Raw genomic sequence first — 15,500 nt, 5'->3', positions numbered from 1 at the left:
GTTCGTCCTCCGTTTTAATCAGTGAAAGTTCGAGGGCTACCGAAAAGCAAATGGAACAAGCGAAGGAGTTGACTAGGCGGCAAACAGTCGTTGCGGTGGATCTTTCCTGTCTAGATTTGCTGTTGTTCAATTCAATTCCGTCACTTCATCCAGGCCCGTCATTCGTACCGCGCCACCAGCGCCGCTCGCTGACAGTTGGCTTAGTCAAACATTCGTTTTAATCTGCAATTAGCTTCACTTTCGGCAACCGACGACTCCATGTCGGCCGGAGCAGGCTGGGAACGTTTACGAAGAGCAGCACTGGAGTGCTTCATGTTTGTGCAGGAAGTGGTACAGGAAGCGAAATCGGAAGCCTTTGGTTTCCGCAGAGAAACTTTGTGCAGCAACCCAAACCGTCTGCGGGCAAGGATTCGGGCGCGAGAAAATGATGGTACCCAACAAACCGTCATTGTGGAAGTGAAAATTGGTACTTTTAAAGAATGCTAAAGTGTGAAAATGCTATACTTCTTTCCCTATCTGGTATCAGCACATTCTGTTGCAAAATGTATGTACACAATGTCGAGGTACGACAGCATTGCTTCAAAAATTTACATAATTGGGAAGTAATACAGTTGAATGATGTATTTATACTGGAAAAACTTTCTTTACAATGCTAAATTAACTATCAATTGTTAGCATTTTAGAGCAGAGCCGTAGTATCTATAATCAGCATCTGTATCACTTGTATATAACATGCCGATAGTAAGCCAAATCTCGAATGGATGCAATCAACAAATTAATAACCAAATTCAAAGAGTCTTATGCTGACGTAAAGTGATCACAATTAGTCACACATAGCATTTATTTGAAAACAAATTTTTCGTTACATATTTCAAGGTTCTAAATATCGTGGAACTTTGTTTCGCACAATACGTACCTCCAATCTTAGTTTTAACCAACAAAAATATCTGAATCGAAAAACAGAGGCTAAAACTGACCGTACCTAATGAATGACGCTTAATTTGTCCCGGAAGCTTCTACAAATACCATCGTAGGTAGTAGTTTTCACCGTGTTGATTTAATTAGAAGCCGCCCCGTTTCGTACTGCTTCGATCCAATCCAGTTTGGATCTATCAGGCATTTCGCCACCACCGACGTACCCGGATCGCGCTGGACGAGCATTAAACCGCAGGCAATTAGGGCAAACTTTTCGTCGCATATCTCGCGTCGACAGCGTCGGTCCGGGCGATGGCGATCCGCCCGTTGGTCCGGGGAAGATCATTCATCTTTGCCCTGGCGCGACTTTCTCGGCTCGGTGTAATCCATCATGGAGCGCTCTTGCCTCCACTAACCCACGAGCCGAGCAGTGCGGGAGTGTCAAACGTTGCGTTGACGGACATACCCAATCTCACCGCTGAGCGCCGGCAAACGAGGAACCTCATTACGTTAATTACACCCGAAGAACTGTTACCAGTCCGGTGGTGTGGGGGTTTGGCCGACCATTCCAGCGACGTACCGGACACGGGTACGTTGAAATGTTCATCACCATCAATCATATTTCGTAATTCTGTCACAAGCTCCAACACTCTGCCCGGACCACTACCAGCGGTGACACGCGCACGCACGCACGCACTCCCCGTACCTTTACTGTCAGTGAAATCAGGCCAGGCCAGAGTCGCGATCGCTTGTTGCGTCTATCAGCAAAAAGTGACACACAGCGAGACAAGGAAAGGTAAAGGCGACACAGCAACGGGAAATGCCAAAACAAAATCCCATCGGTTTCGGACATCGTACTTGCAACGGGATCCTGGCCAACGCCGAAACCTTCGTCAAAAGTCATCTGACATTATCTTGTTGGGGCGTAGGTATGAGATCGAAACGATAGCGACCTCCTTGGTGCAGTTGGACGGGGAACACGGAAACACGGACACATTTGCATAGGGAAAAGTTTGCCTGTATATTGTACACCCCCAATTGTACGTCGCGGTCGTAACAGAGCAGCAAAAATCGGACACAATTGCTAGCCATTTCTTCAGAGGGGGAAGACATTTGAGAACGACTTTACTCCCCCGAGAGCTGGACGATGGCGTAACGACCATTTATGTACCTTCTCTACTCAACAACAAAAAAAGGTCTCTCTTTCGCTGTCATAAAGCATCACACAACTAGCAGAGAAAGAAAAAGCACATCAACCATCAACCGGAACCCGGCCCGTTTGCCATAAACATTGTTCAAAAACCCAGGGTCTTATCACGAAAACTCTCCAACAGTTGAGGGACGAAGCTTGAGGTTGGACGAGCCAAATTTATGCACTCAAGTCTTGCCTCCCAGTTGAACGAGCTTTCGGGAGCTGGAAAATTTGAAAAATTCAACCCCCATTTCCTGCCTGCAGCCCATCCCAATTGGCATACCTTTTTTAACGAGCCTTCTCCGAGGGCTGACCAACCATTTCCGCTCGGCTCGACCTCCGGGGCCCAGAGAGCCATTTGCCAAGGGGCGCACAATTATACGGCATAATAAACTAAACAATGCTATGCAAATTTCTACAAATTCAATTAAAACAACGGCTTCATAATGCATGAAGTGAGAGGAGGACTAGGAGCGAAACGAGAGTGTCCCTTCATGTTGCCAGAGTGACGAAGGACTAGCTGGACACAAAGGGAAAGTAGCTATCATTCCCCTCCGAGGCTTCCGACCGCTTCTTCGGGACGCTCTCTGTTCGCTCTCCTTGAAGCAAGAGTCGAATGTTGCTACGAGACAGCATCTCGTTTTGCAACTACACCCAGTCCGAGAGTTTGCCGCTGGGATGAAGTGTTCCAGTGCCGAGTGTGCTCTGATCAAACTTCTGGCCCTGGACCGGTGCCGGCTCGATACGGTTGCTGTTGTTTGCAGCCTGCAAAACGTTCTCTCGCCCGAGAGCAAATGCAGAGGAAAAAAAGATTTAAATATTTTAGCATAACATTTGAATACACAAACGTTTGCACCATCGAACATGAGCGTCGGTGTCCAATCGTGCCCGCTTGGGGTCCCCCAGCGTAGGTGCCGCTCCCTCAACTGGGCTGAGGAGGAAGATGTTAAGCTTCCTAAATTTGTTTCCAGCAAGATTGGAATCGGGAGGTTAGGGCTGCTCCTCGTCATCTACAGTGACTTGCGCACAGATCAGCTTTACCGGGCCAACCGGGGCCAGCCGGCTAGACGAGTTGCATTGGAATCATTGCTCCACAATGCCGCCCGCTAGGGAAAGTGCGCTCGCTGTGCAGAAGTGAGCCTGCGATTCACTTTTCGACACTTTGCCACGCTGCACCGAGGACCGTGCGCTGTTGCCGCTCGGAGTGCATCCGAAAATAGTAATAATGTATTCGTTATTCAGGGCGGAAAATGTTCTGCTCATACACCCGGCGGCTCTCCAGCACCCCGAGGTTTTGGCCCAGTTTGTGTCCAATGTTTTTGTGCCAGAGTGCGCTGGGGGTGGAGGCTTGCGCCGACAGCACGACACAACACTGCGGTCGGTTTGCAATGGAGCTGGTGCGGTGATGCATAATCCTGTAGCGGAGCGGAAAAGACGTATGGCTTCACGGGATCGCTCGCACGGAGGGTCGTGTTCCTTTGCACAAAACGATTCCAAAAACAAGGGGGCCCCGGCGTCGACTGCCAGAAGATACGCCTGCAACCAATCCTGTCAACTTCCTGACAATTTCCCATTTCCAGTGGGCAACCGCTCAGGACCTCGGCTTTTCAAATGGCATCGGCCCAGCGCAACCAGGGCGCCCGAATGGGGACAGCAAATGCTCGGCTCGGTGCTGCTGAAAATGGTTCGTTCCTTCTCGCATATTCTCCACGATTGCATTATGAAAGCAATAGTTTAGTTTCAATTTCCATTTCACAGACGTAAGTGTACGGCTGGGAGCGATTCTGACGAGAAAGTGTACTGCACGTTCCGGACGTATTGATTTGAACTAATACGGAGCATACACACACAGCCTCATAAACACACCCAGTGAACTATAAAGTGGCCTTTCAAACAAGTCGTGATTGAATGCTTTTATATTTCCTGTGTGGCTTTGGAGTAAGTCAGTCAGGGAGAAAAATGAGAAGTTAATATCAACACAAAGTTATCGATGTTTCTGTTTAATTTCATTCCAATCTCCATGTTTACCCAGAAACCCCTTGTGATAGCATATCGATTCTCAAGAATGTGCTTGCATCTTATTGTATAAACAGGTGGTCTGATTGTTTGTAATTAAATTCTGATAACGTTGCAACAAAGAAGAACGGTCGTTTATTTTTCCAGATCAATGGCCAAATTACATCACTATTTACACATACAAACCGATGGAAGAAGTCTATAAAGTCCTTCGGAGAAAGAAAACATGCTCCTGTCCACATTCCGTAACATCGCTCAGGTTTCCATTGCTAAGAATTCCGGGTATGATGTTTTGGTGGACTGCAGGATGTGTTCTGGTTAGGTCTTCTCGGAATGCAAAATATTTATTGTAAGCATTTTGAACATAGCTCAACAAAACTCTCAAAATTGACGTCTTTTAGTATGATTGGCATTACAAGTATGCTGCAATAAGTAAGAATCGAAGGGTAGAGTACATTATTGAAAGTGTTCTGAAAACCAGTCGTGTTTATTTGTGATTGTATCAGAACAGAAACGCAAATTGATATACAAAATCGTTCGTCCAATCCACTAGTTTAAATATGAATAAAGCAATAAGAAATATATCATTTGAATGAATTATTAAGATCAGGGAATATGGCACTTAAAAGACTAAATAAGACTTATAATTCTGATATCTAAAGAAAAAAAACTGACATCCAGAGCTATAAAACACTGATTATAATCCCCAAACGGATAAAACGCGTGTGAATTTAAGAATCGAGTTTAATCCAAAAGAACACAACTCAAATGAACTTCAGAAACTATGAAACGGGGCCGATTATTTGAGTTCAAACCGAAACATGAATATGAGAAGGCTAAATATGTCATAGGAATTAAGCTAGGGAGTCTGTATACTACCTTTTATCCTTTAAGATGGTTTAAGACTGTTTGGGATGAGCAAAAACCTCGAAAACGAGGAGATATTTGAAATGATCAAACCTCAAAATACGTCTTTTAAATACCAGAAATAGAATGCAGTGGAACCCCTCACAACCTTCATCTCTTATAACGAGTTTTTCGCGTAGCGAGCAAATCTAAATGCTCTACAAATACCCTTCTTAACGAGTAAAACCTCGCATAACGAGCAATTTTACTTTTATTTCCGAAAAGAAATCGTGATCATTTCGAGAGTTTCAATACTAAAAATCGTTAAATATCATTATATTTCTAAAAGAGGCAGGTTTAAGTGTGGAGAAAAAGTGTAAGACAGGTGACACATTAACACGCAGTGCCAGTCCAAAACTCATAAAGTCATAAAAACATCTAAAACAGCCGGGGTGGGCCATGGTCACGTCTGAGAGTTTTACTGCGCTTATCGACAGGTGGAGTAAATGAGGTAGTGTCACAAGTTTAATTGCTTCATTTTCTTCCTTCTTATTTTACAATATTGGAGGCTCTGGTCGGCTTCGGTCATGTGTTTCACATATGTGAGGTGTATAGATGAGTGTGTTCTTGCGTGCATTCTTGATCTACTTGCTGATAAAGGCGAGACTTTGATATTAATAATTGATCATTGCATTATTGTTGCCATTTGGAGGTATTTCGTATGGTTGTGATGCATATCCCTGGCAGGATCGCAATAATCTTCCTCCGTATGCTGCGCGGTGCCGTCTTCTAGGCCTTGAACCTCTTTCGGTTAGAAGACGCAATGCACAGTGTTCTTTCATCGCTGGATTGCTAAATGGCTCTATCGACTCATCGCCATTGTTGCATCGAGTCGATATCTATGCACCATCCCGAACACTTAGGTCTAGAGAAACTCTACGGCTCGCTCAACCCCGTTCCAGTGCTGGTCGGTCAGACCCTATGTTCCGCATGTCGGCTGTCTTCAACACTGTCTCGGATTGCTTCGACTTCGACATCTCAACTCAGTGCTTCAAGGAACGTCTCCGGCTTTTGCCGTGGCCGCAGTGAATTGCGATGCAAATCTTGTTTTTGCTATGTATTTTTTTTTATTGAACTGTTACATCTTAATTAGGCTATACGGCCCGTTGAAGATTAATAAATAATAATAATAATATAGTCTCTATATACTTACACTTTACCTGGTTTGGAACCAATTTTTTCATTTTTCTTACAAATTGTATGACAAAGAGCCATAACGATAATCTTCTTCTTCTTCTTTGGCTCAACAACCGTTGTCGGTCAAGGCCTGCCTTATACCATTACTTGTGGGGTTGGCTTTCTGTGACTTATGGATAACCCCCCCCCCCCATAGCAGGATAGTCAGTCCTACGTATGGCGGCACGGTCCATTTGAGGCTTGAACCCATGATGGACATGTTGTTAAGTCGTAAGAGTTGACGACTGTACTATGAGACCGGCCGACGACCGGCATGACGATAATATATTTAATAAATTGCATGAACACACCTGAATCAAGATATCTAACGAGAAAGGAAGAAAGTAAAGCAAAAGAAAGGAGTATACGGAAAATAGTGATCCAGCCCATACGACTGCAGTAGCAGAACGTGAATTGACCATATACATATATGGTCAACATCTCAAAAATCATCTTTTTGTATGATTATTTTAATATAAATGGACCTCAACAACCTGATAGCAAGTCATTATTGTAGTCTGAATTCATTCTTTCATGTCTGTTATTTTAACATTTCAAAGTGTACTAAAAATGTAGCGACATGTTAGGAGTTTAAGTTAGGATAAACTTAAGGATTAATATTTAGACAAAATTTGGGTGTAGTTTTGTTTAACTCATATATTAACTCTTTTTTTATTCTTCTCGAATTGAATCTAGAAAAAAGTACAAAATATTGTTTCAATGAAAAATTATTACTGTTTAAAACAAACCAAAAAAACCATACTACTTCAACTCAAAGTCCAAATGACTAAAAGCGCTGAAAAGGTAAGATAATCAAAAAAACAATTTCTTTGGATAACGATAAAACATAGCTTCTATGCAGAAGCGATGACGATTTACAGCCGGGAGCAAATACAAAATTCTTGTTTTTTCTTCTCTTACGCAGTCGACCGAAAATGCCTTCTTCGGATTCTACTCTTTGTCTTTCAAAATTTTTCGGACAAACTGAATCAGGTTACGGGAAGAGTTTAAAAGGAAAAAGTCAAATGAAGAATTTTCATTCCCTATTACTCGGGTGTGGAGCAAAAAAAAACAATATTTAGGTTGATAACGGTTTTGCATGGCTGAAGTCCTGTTTTCGTCCTTCTCACCCTTTCCCTACCCGCAAAGTAAACAAACCGGACAGCTTGCACCTCCGACTCGCGTTCAGCATCATCACCACCATCTTTCCTCATTGGATACAGGATGGCCAGAAAGAAAAGCAGAACGCCTAAGCATCACACACACAAACACATACATACACACTAACACAGAATTTGACTGTCCCTAGCTTCCTTGCCTATCCGGATTTCGAGGTAACATTATACACATCGATGGTCTTTACTTTGTTCTTCCATTATGCTGCTCTTTCGGGGCAACCGACCATACCGTTGGGACAATCTTTTTCACTGCCTTTCGTTTGCTTTGCACTGAAGCTTAGCGTCGACAGGGCGAGGCCGTACTGTGCGTTGAACGAGGTAGCAGATGGAGTCGGGTGGTTTGTTGTGTGGCGATGTGAGAACGCGAGGTTGGGGAAGATGAAGAAAAACAGGAAAAATTCCCAAAAGACGCCAACGGTGGTGAAGGGTGCCATCGAGCCGAAAAGCCGAACCCGCGATGCGCTGGGTGGTAGGATGGTAGGTCGTTCGGAACATTTTGATAACTCAGCCCCACGGATGGAGACGCCCGGTAGCCCGTGAAGAAAAGTTTGAAGAACATGGCGGCCTGACCGAGAAATGGGCACCAAATGAGCTCCTTGCCAACTCGGCTCGGATCGTTTACAAAAAAAAAACAAGAAGAAAAGAAGAATTTTGAAGAGCGCAGAGATGAAAATGCGTCGCCATTAACTGGCGGAAAACAAGAAAAGCATCGAGCATATTTTCGGTGGGAAATTGGGTCTCGCGTTTCCAAGCTTCAAGGAAAGGCATCGATAGAGCAAGGGAAGATGAGAAGAGAAAAGCTGCAGAGCAGATGCGAAAGAAAACATCATAACTGTGAGCTGGAAACGCGAAACTGAGCTGCGAATCTTTGAAGACATAGGAGTGATGGAGTTTTCGTGCTCTCCTTGTGGAAGGTCTTAACTTACCGTAGAAGATCGGTAACTAGATGATAGACTTTCCTAGAATAACGCTTGAAAGCACCGCAAACACTGTAGATGTGGTACATAGACAGAACGCGTTTGTAATGTTTGGAGCATCTCGAGGTAATCGATAATAGTGTGAATTCAATCTATTAAAGTGTTTGTGATCGAAACAGGGGCATCAAAAACAAGAATGATAAAGATGACTGAAATGAAAAGCAATGTTTCCTTAGAAAAGGAGTACATTAATCATTGTTTCGTTTGTCAAGCAGTATATTGAAAAGCAGTACTGAAATGACTTGATCGTTGTTAATGATGCTTTGGGCAGATGTTCTTTGTATATGAGTATTGGATGTTTCATACCACGCAGCACCCTTTTAAATAATTCATGATTTTTGAAATTATGACATAGAACAAACTTTATAAAACGAACGACTCCTATTACCGATTATTAAATCTGGAGTTTCTTGTTATCTCATCAGAACTCAGATGATAAACGTAAGATAAATCACAGCGTAAAACAAGTTGCAATCATGCCATCATTACGTATATCATGGTTTGAATTGATTGAAACTGAAATTATCAACAATCAGGATTATTCTATTCTGATCTCGATTCAATTGTAGTCGAGAAAATGAACTCCAAAGTGAACTTTTCCAAACAAATGAACACACAAAATTCATCAACTCGTCGTCGAGATGACTCGATTATAAGAATAGAATACGCCTTAATACCTGGCTTCGTTAGGTCTCGTAATAGGTATGAAAAGGTTCCATTGCCATTTTTTATCAGCCCAGGACTCATTTTTTATCATTTTGACATTTTTGAGTAATACAATGTTATAGTTGTGTACTTATGGTTAAGGTGCATTTTGATGCTAGTTACACTTCATTTCATTGGTTAACTTATTCAAAAACAATCTTTAATTTGTACGATTCTTTGAATATTGTAAATATACAGACAATGCGCAACATTGTCAATCTCATTCAACCAAAGCAATACAATCCGATGGTTCGTGGCGATGCCACATCGATGCGAGCAGTGAACTGCTCAACCCGCACCATTTCTTACGGACGCAAAATGGATTAGCATAACTGAGGCTTAGCCGACGGTTCCAATGAAACAAATCGCTTGAGTTGTTTTATACCATTATCATACTTAGCGCACTCCCATTTGTCTAACCGTCGCTGAGCGTCGGCACAGGTTTCGCTGCTCATCCCCGATACATAGCAACCTTTGAACCGAATCCATTTCCTAAGTCCACGCATCGTCGCGGTGGGCGGGGTAGGCGGGCAAGGAAGGCCCAGAAGTTTGGTGCTCCCCGCAGGGCGCACTCTGAAATTCATCATAATTGGATTACTCTAATCGAGTTTAAATTAACGACCTGCGTTGCCACTGTGGAGCACGGGCCAAGTCAGATTTAATTATGGCTACGTGAGCAAAAGGAATAAAATGAAACCGAGGCGACAAAAGTACGAACAAATTCGGGCGAAAGAAGCCCCGTCAGCCGCCAGCAACCGAGGGCGTTGGTGGTCACTGCTTCTTGGGACAAAAATCGAGAAAATTGCTTTATAATGACCTTCACCCTCAGTGTGGTAAGTCTAGTGCGATACGGTGCAGCGGCTGGGAGCTTAACAGGGAGACGTTCGGGCAGAAACGAACGGAACAATGGTTCCGAATCGGTCAATCATGAAAATTGTTGAGATTTGAAGAAAGCTATGCAACCTTTTGCACAAATGCTCATGGTAAAATGAACAACTGAACCCGGTGGTAACGGTTGCCGTGGATACATTGCTCAGGAAGCTTCTTCTCTTGTTATGCTATATGAATTTTCCAAAAATAATTCATTACAGCTTCAAGTGAGGTATTGCATTGAAAGCACACTTGAACAAATAACAATTTTCTACCGTTTTTCCCCTGAGTGGTTACCATCTTCCGAGATTCCTCTAGTCACTGTCAATGTGGCAAGCTTCCAAGGGACGCTGCTGTACGGTGCAAAGGTATCAATTTAAATTAGGTTTTGGTCAACGACACTCAAAACCCACTTGTCATACGTGACAACTTTCTGCAAACAAAAGGTATTGCCTGCACGTGATAAAAATTGCCTTATAGGACAGCAAATAAAGAAAAAGGTCGATGTGTGTGCTTTGTGGTGAGAAAGTAATCCGGTGCGTGCTGAAAGTCGAAACAAAAACGTACGAACAACTCATTCGATTTCCCCTCCTTACCTTTCCTGTTTTCCCAAGTTTCCACTCACACATGCATACACACACACACACACACGGCCCTCACAGGTCGTCGGTCTTTCTACACGGCCCTGCAAAATCAAGCGGCCAATAAATTTTGCAGTCTTTTCGATAATGTTCAAGTACGTTATTTATGAGTTTTATTAGACCGTGCCCAATATATCAGTATGTTTTCTCAGCCTAGCTGGGTATCAAGCTGTGTCGCATTGTTGGAGCTTCGATCGAGAAGTCATTCCGAGTGGCATACCAGCAGCGATAAAAAGAAAGGAACGAAAAAAGAAACACCGGAAACACACTACACATTCACAGAAATACGCACACACATGTATGGTAGAGTGCGATATTGCGTGCGCTTAGAAGCTCAAGTGAGCGAGGCAATTAATTTATGTCTAGTTTTGTTCATCTTCATCACACGAACAGGCATGACCGGCAAGTGGTTAATGTTTTATGGTAACTTTTTACGCTCATGATATTTTTGGCAGGACACCCAGCGGGGCAAAGTGATTTGTGCGTGTGTGTGTGTGTGTATGTATGCACGGGTGCCTGTACACTCCATTGAGCAGGCGGAAAAGTTTTGACGGAGCATCGGAGGCGGTTCGGAGGTCCTGCTACGCACGGTTAAATGATTTATAGCATCTCTCGTAAGCCATTATATTGCATGCCCCGAGCTCCGAGTGAGCCGAAGCAGACTGCTTCCGGGACAGGAATGAAATATGCTTCCGATATTAGTGCATATCATTTTGGAGCTACATTATCAAAGCACAACCACAGTGTCACCTCACTAACTGGTTCATCGAAACGCAATTTTGTGGCAGAAATGTAGAAAAAAAGATTGAACTCGTCTTCGGTTGGCAGTGGTGAAAGAAAAAGTCCCTTCAATTTCCCATTTTCCAGCGACGCATGTGGCTTTCACAATAAACATGCATGTGCGTTTGAATGATTGTTTACGATATGGCGAGTGAGAAGATGAATATTTACCGCGAATGAATCATCATCTCGCTTTACAGTCCTTTTTATGGCATCTCTGTAAGTGTATGCGCAGCAAAAAACCGAAAGATCTTCATATTCAATTGATTATTTCTCAACAAGACTCTCATGATTGAGAACGGCGGTCGTTTTGGAATGTAATATGTGGTATCTTTTGCTCGTCATTAAATTAACGACCCTCATATTGTACCCATTATCAGGTTATTGAAGAGTTCGGGTATAAACAAACACGCTTTAGGACATTGTGGAGGTTTATGATTTTTTTTTGTTACATCAAACGTATTTTCAGTTACTGTGAGACCGCCGCTATTGCAAATAGAAATTGAATTTTATAGCCAAAGTAACTTAGCAACTGAGTTACATCTTTTCCCTATAATTGACAGTTGTCCTTCGTTCCTAGGGTACGCTGGAACGTGGTCCGGTGGTAAAAGCGTGCTCGTTGGCAAGGGCCCGTTGCCTTCACCTTGCTTGATAAATACGGGGTTTTCCCAAGACGGATCGAAGCAACTGTCCAGTCTTGTTGTGTTGCTGTGAGCAACAGCGGTAAGGGACGTTTGTTTCCGGTTGGAAATCGAATTTCGACCATCCATCGGCCAAGGGCTGCCAGTGGACACAAGGAACACGGGATGGCTGTGAATAAAAATCACAAACACAAGGAAGCACCGGAACATTCTCGAGTGGTTTGGAACGGTTTCATGCACATACAACCAAACCCGCACACACACACACACACACACATAGCCACTTTGTATTTGGCACGGGCGGGCAAAAAACCCCAGGAGTCAACCAAGCGCAGAAAATACGAGCACCACGAACAGTCCGACGAAACGGTGTGGCTGTAAACACATAAAAATAATCCACTTCCAGCTGCACGGTTTTGAGCACAAACGTGTGAGAGAAGACACCCGGTCCGGTATGGTCGGGCATGGGCAAGTGGCCGAGGGAAGGAGGCATTTTATTTCGTTACGAAACGGAAACACTCTTCCGAACCAGCACCGAGCATCGGGGCGCAATCTCTTGCCAGCCGCACCGGTCCTCCGGCCCTTGGACGACCGCAACCCAACCGCTTGAGCACTTCCGGTATTCCGGCCCAGTTGCGGCGTGCTTCCGTTTCCGCCAGAAACCGGTAGCTCCGGCCAACGGACGATTCTTGCGGCTCTCTGCACTCCGGTTCATTGTTAAATATGGTCGCTTGTTAGCGGAAAGAACACCGATATAATTGAATCAAATTTGATAACATCTCTTTGCCCATCTCGCCGGCGCCAAGCACTGCGAACACTTGACCCACTCGATGTGCAGCGTACTTTTTACTGCCCTCTCCCTCTCCCCTGCTTTAAATCTCAGGCACCTTGATACACCGGACGACCGCGCCCCTCATCAACGCTGTCCGTCCAAGGGGGGGCGTAGTGGCCTGTCGGAAATAATGGTGCTTCAAAACATGCGCCTGAAGCAGGCACTGAGGCTGAAGCATGGATTTTGGGGCATGTGCTTGTTGATTTATGGGTTTCCTCGGTAAGAGCGGGGGGATTGAAATTGAATTTACTCTTCTGCTCACTTACACGCCAAGTGATCTACTCGAAAGTGAAAGCCATACGATTTGCTACGCCTTCCTCTCATAACATACCGATGGAGAAGGGAAAAAAAGAACCCTCTGTCGGCAAACGATGTGTAATGACCTCCGCAGAACCGTACGTACCGTGCGCCGGATCGCGAACCGTTTAGTGCGTCTGCACAGTGGTACCGGGAGGCGCACGGTGGCAAAAGGTAGGGAAAATACGGCTCACCTTCCTCTCCCGGTAAGCTCTCGGTAAGCTGATAAAAATCATAAGCGAAGGATGTACGTTGCTTGCCTTCGAGGCCGCCCACAATCGAATCGGAAACACGATAGCAATCAACAAGCATAAAACTAATAAAAATCATAAAGAAACATAATCCCGGGTGAGTTCGGACGAACAAGCGAGGAAAATTGAATTTACCTCCCCCCCTCCCATTTTTTGATTCCGGGCCCTTGCGGAGCTGGTTACAGTTTGCGGGCAGATTAAAGAGGTTATGAATGTGTATGTGTGTGTACGTGTGTGCGTGTGTGTGTGTGTGTGTTTTTTTTTTGCCCCCGTTTACTCCCAACAAATACATTTCGGATATTATTTCACCCGGCAGGGAGCAGGGGTAGGGAATGCGCCAAACAGCGCCAAAACGATGGAATCCAACTCGCCAAAGAACGTGGCCCTACCTGATGCCATTCTTTTCTCCCCCATATAAAACTTCACCTAATAGCAAAGCATGCTGGCCGGTGATTCATTTCCCTTTCTCCCTGTGTGTGTGTGTGTATTTTGTTGTATTGTTTCGTTACTGGGAACGATGCTGCGTCCATTGTCGAAATCGATTTGTTGTAATTGAATTTCTTTTCAATTGGCCGCCAACAAAGTGTCCCCCTTCTCCCCCTCTTCTCGCTGCTGCTGCTGGACTCCAGCACGAAGCACGAAGAAGACGCGTTTGCTTTTTGCTGGCTAATTCTAGCGAATACGGACCGATTGTTCGCAGCGTTCGCCCTTCCCGTTGGCGTACTCCATTTTGTAAAGATTAATTACCAGATAACTGGTAGCTGAGGGAGTTCGGAGTTTGTTGCTTCTTTTTACGTGACAAAATCGGTGCTTTCGGTAGATTTTTTTGGTCCTTTTCATTACTACGGTTGGTAACGTGCATGTGTCCGGATGGGTGTACGTGTGTGTAAATGGTACGTTGCACGCCGTCAAATTAATTAGTGACCGGAAGGAAAAGCGGGAGGGAATGTGGAAATGGTGGCGCTTCGAAACAAAAATGTCACTCAACATGATAAAAGACCAATGTTCTGCTGTCAATTAGCGGTTGCGAGGCTCGTACCAGATGATGGTTCATTTGCAAACGACAAGCATGTAAACTTCACGAATGAATGCGTGAGTTCTTTTATTTTCACTACCGTTGTGCAACTCTCCTCACATTAGCTCACTTGTCGCTCGGAGTTACTTGGGAACCGTCTTGAGCCCCATTCATCTCAATTAGACGCTGAATTAATGCTTTGACAGAAAGTTTAGCTCTCGGGGTTTGCAATTTGTATTTATAATGATTTATTAAGACAAATAGCATCACCAGACCAGAGCAAAAAGGTTTAAGAAAATTGTTGCGCAACATTGCGTTTGGCTGCGTCATCTTGTGCCTGTGGCTCATAACAAACATGTGCTGCTTCGTACATAAATCAAAGTTTATCAATTGATTGCGGTCTGCCCAAGTTTGGGATGGAAAATCTGTACACGTACGCACAGGGATAGGAGAAAGGTTCATTAACCTTCTAGGACGTTTCATTCTTCCTTCTCTCTATCAATCTCTCTCTCACTCTCTCTCTTTCTCTCTATCACTCTGACACTCACACAAACACACATTCTGTGCAGGTTTTGCTCGTAACTTTTCTCATCTAAGGTCCCCCAATACCGGTCGCCTGTCCACTTGCTCGCGCCCGTGCAACCATGCGCTACGCCGCTTCCCGTACACGAAACAGGTCATGTCCGTTTTATTCGCTCCATCCTTCGATGATAAACTCCATGCAAAGTTTATACGCGAAGGGAAAGCAGTCGGCGACTGAGCAACATTTTGCAACTTTGCGCCGTGCTTGACCCGTACCCGTACTTTACGAGTTTGACCTTCCCGCAAACGTGCGCACCCATCGGGGAGGGGTATAGAGAGGGACGGTAAAGTCGGCGACGGTGATCTCGCATCAAAGTTTCGTATTTTCCATTGCCAGCAGAAACTTTCGGTCGCCTTCCAGCCGTTGATTGTAGCTGTTCGGTCTGAAGCAGAGCGCTACGTACGATTCGAAGAAGGATGTACAGTGAGCGAATGGTGGCAAGGGCTGCTTTTAACATATTTATGAGATGTGATGAACAATAAAAATCTCAAAAACAGAAGTTTCGTTTTTTTTGTGATCGTTTCG

At 44.4% G+C, this 15,500-nt stretch overlaps 1 protein-coding gene across 1 annotated transcript in view; it reads left to right on the top strand.

Annotated features, from left to right (window-relative positions):
* The window catches only part of LOC120893959 (neural cell adhesion molecule 1), a 120,257-nt gene that overhangs the window by 31,800 nt on the left and 72,957 nt on the right, over positions 1 to 15,500 (top strand). The window lies entirely within an intron of this gene.

The sequence above is a fragment of the Anopheles arabiensis genome, chromosome 2 (assembly GCF_016920715.1).
Source record: "Anopheles arabiensis isolate DONGOLA chromosome 2, AaraD3, whole genome shotgun sequence".
NCBI lineage: Eukaryota > Metazoa > Arthropoda > Insecta > Diptera > Culicidae > Anopheles > Anopheles arabiensis.
This window is presented reverse-complemented; position numbering and strand designations above follow the sequence as displayed.